Raw genomic sequence first — 3,109 nt, forward strand, 5'->3', positions numbered from 1 at the left:
GGGCTGGGGATTCGAACCCGCCACCTTAGGTGTACGTGGCTGGCGCCTTAGCCGGTTGAGCTATAGGCGCCGAGCCGCGTTCTATCTTTCATAAGAAAGTATGAGTAAATATAAGTTGGTTTCATAGAAGTACTGAGTACACTGGATACTTTTTCCTCCATTCTTGAGATACTTTACTCAGGAGAATATGTTCCAGCTCCCTCCATGTAATTATAAAAAGAGGTAAAGGCTCCATCTTTTTTTAAGGCAGTGTAAGGTGCTGGAATCTTAATCACACTGCTCATAATTTCACTTCCTCCTCTCTGCCCTAACTGGGCACATCTGTTCATTCAACCGTTTGCCCCCTACATATACACTGCTCACATGACACAGGCACTGGGCTGGCTGATGTAGGAAACAAGACAAACAGGAAAGGACCCCAGCCCTCAAGGAGAGTGCACCCCAGAAGGAAAACGCACTCCAGAAGTTTTACTAGACAGCAGAGAGACCCGCGGAAGGAAGTGATTAGCTCTGCTTTGGTGAGTCTCCGAGCGAGATGCTTGAAATAAACAAGTGAATGCCTTGATGCGCCAGGTGCTGGGGTAGGGACTGAAGCTTTCTTCAACATAGAGACTATGTCTTCCCAACCTTCCCATCCCCAGCTTTCTGCACAATGTCTAACACATAGGAGACACACCATCAATGCTTTGTGTGTGAATGAAGTTGAAGAATGACAGAATGATACCCAGGGAAGTGAACAGGATTTTTTGTATGAAGATCTAGTAGTTTCAGTCTCGGTGACCATTGTAGTTCATTTCTGTGCCTGGGAAAGAGCATTTGCTGCTGCTTTTTGTGATAGTTGTCATAAACTGAGGGCAAGGGGATCAAGTTAATAACTAGTCTTTCTTAGTGAATAAAAGGCAACATCCTCTAGATGAGGGTAATTGAAGGAAGAGTCTGCATCTCATTTCCCATTATCTCTCCAGCAGTAGGCATCATACCTAGAGCAGAACTAATAGGGGTCAGCACCTGTTTCCGGGCATATGGATGGACACATTGGCTCCGTGACGGGAGGGTGGATGAGTTTGTGTGTGGACAGGTACAAGGATAGAAGGATAGGGTGGGAGGGGTGAACAGGTGGATGGGTAGGTGTCAGGAGAGGCTGCACCAACTTGAAGTGAGTGGACCAAAGCTAAGCCCAGATCACCCCGAGGCCGACTCAATAATTGCCCAAATCAGAAAGCTGCCTTGAAACAAAGCAGAAGTAGCCTTTTTAGGAAGCAAACTAACTTGAACTGGTACAAATTTAGGATAAAATAAGGATTTGTTCAGTTTGCGTAAAAGGCTGCAGGAAACAAGTCCAGTAGAGGAAAGCAGAGGGACATTAGAGAACACGGCCAACGTGTACGTGGTGGGCAAGGAAAACAATTGGGGTGGCCAGCAAAGGAAAGAGGGAGGAGGAAGCGACAGCTGGATCGGAGACGCTGGCAAGCTCAAGTTGTCCTTGCCAAGACTCCCATGGCTGGGGCCAGTGGCCAGAATGGGAAGAATACAAACTTAATTTGTACTTAACTTCAGAGAAATAGAGACAGAGGAGAGAAGGGGAAGTGAAGACAAGTCGCCAGAAAACAAGGAAAGAAAGAGCAAGAAGAGGAAAGATCAAAGTGGTCAGAGAGGAGGCGTGGGTTGAACTGTTAGAGATAAGACTCACCTCATTCTGGGCTTTCTTTGGAGATAACACTCCTATCTTCCACTTGGAGGTTCTGAGGTGCTTCCCTCCATCCCAGCATCAGCTGTAGCCCACAGAAGGGAGCAGGCAGATCTGGGCTGGGGGTCCAAGCTATTCAAGGTCTGTCTGACTTTGGGCAATTTGACATAACCTCATAAGTATCCTTTTCTACAAAATGGGAAACATAATATCCATTTCACTGGGCAGTTGTGAAAGAGTTAATGAGGTTCAGTTGACCTTAAAGGAATTCGGAGTATAGCTCCCCAAATATACCATTTTGGCATGTTGATTATTTCGAGCTGAAGGCAGGGGAATAACAACAGATTCAGGAAGGACTTGCTAACCTCCCCCTTTCTGCCTGACACAGGACATAAAACTGTGCATGCATAAGGTACCCTTCCTATGCCAGGTAGAGAGCATAGTTGCATCACCCGGGAGATAACTGAGATGAACCTGTACCAAAAAAAAAAAAAAAACCCTTGCTCATATGGACCACCCTTATCCTCCCTTAGTTGCCCCTGTATATTTCCTAGTCAGTTTCTCAGAGTCTAGGCCCCTTTGTCTCTCGCAGCTTCTTTCATTCATTCATTTAACAAATATCCACTGAGCTCATACTCTGTGCTGGGCAGTTGCAAATGCTACCACATTTGGATACCACAACAAAAACAGATAATCCCTGTCCTCAAGGGCCTGACACTGCAGCCAGGGAAAGGAAACAAACTTGAGCATTTTTTTTTCAGATAGTGATAAAAGCTATAAAGAAAAGACGGGCCAGAGAGCTTTCCAGAATGGCAATCATATTATGTCTGGTTTCCTAGAAACAGAGTCTGAGACAGGAATTTGGGTACTTGTGATTTATTGAAGGAGGATCTTCGGAGAAGGGGATGAGGGAAGCACAGAGCAAGAAAGAGGTCCCCAGTGAACTGACTTCAGCCTGATCCCAACTTCCACAGCGTGAATGGCACATGGAATAGGTCCCTCCATGAGGACAGATTCTGGTCCTTGGTACGACCTGTCAGTCAGTCATCCATCATTAACCACTCTTCTACCCTTCCCCCAGCCCACCTTTCACCCCCATCCAGGGACAGAGACCACTCAGTGCAGCCAAGACCATTCTCCAGAAAAGGGGGCAGTTGTGAGCCTTTAGCAGTCAACTCAACAACTGATGAATTAGCATTAACCCAGTACAGGGGATCTGGGAGAGGCAAAGACAGCACCTACACAGAATTATTTATTATTAGCTCTTTTTAGGGCAAAAGGAAGGAACAAGGGGGTCCTACGAAAGTAGATGACAGCAGAGAATTGGACAGACATCCAATGTCCCCGTGAGAATGTGGGTTGGGAAGGGCCGTTCCTGGGAGGGGCTGGGCTGGAGTGAATTAGAAAAGGAAGAATTGGCTC

This window comes from Otolemur garnettii, unplaced genomic scaffold (genome assembly GCF_000181295.1).
Source record: "Otolemur garnettii isolate 467f Iridium unplaced genomic scaffold, OtoGar3 scaffold00077, whole genome shotgun sequence".
Taxonomy (NCBI): Eukaryota; Metazoa; Chordata; class Mammalia; order Primates; family Galagidae; genus Otolemur; species Otolemur garnettii.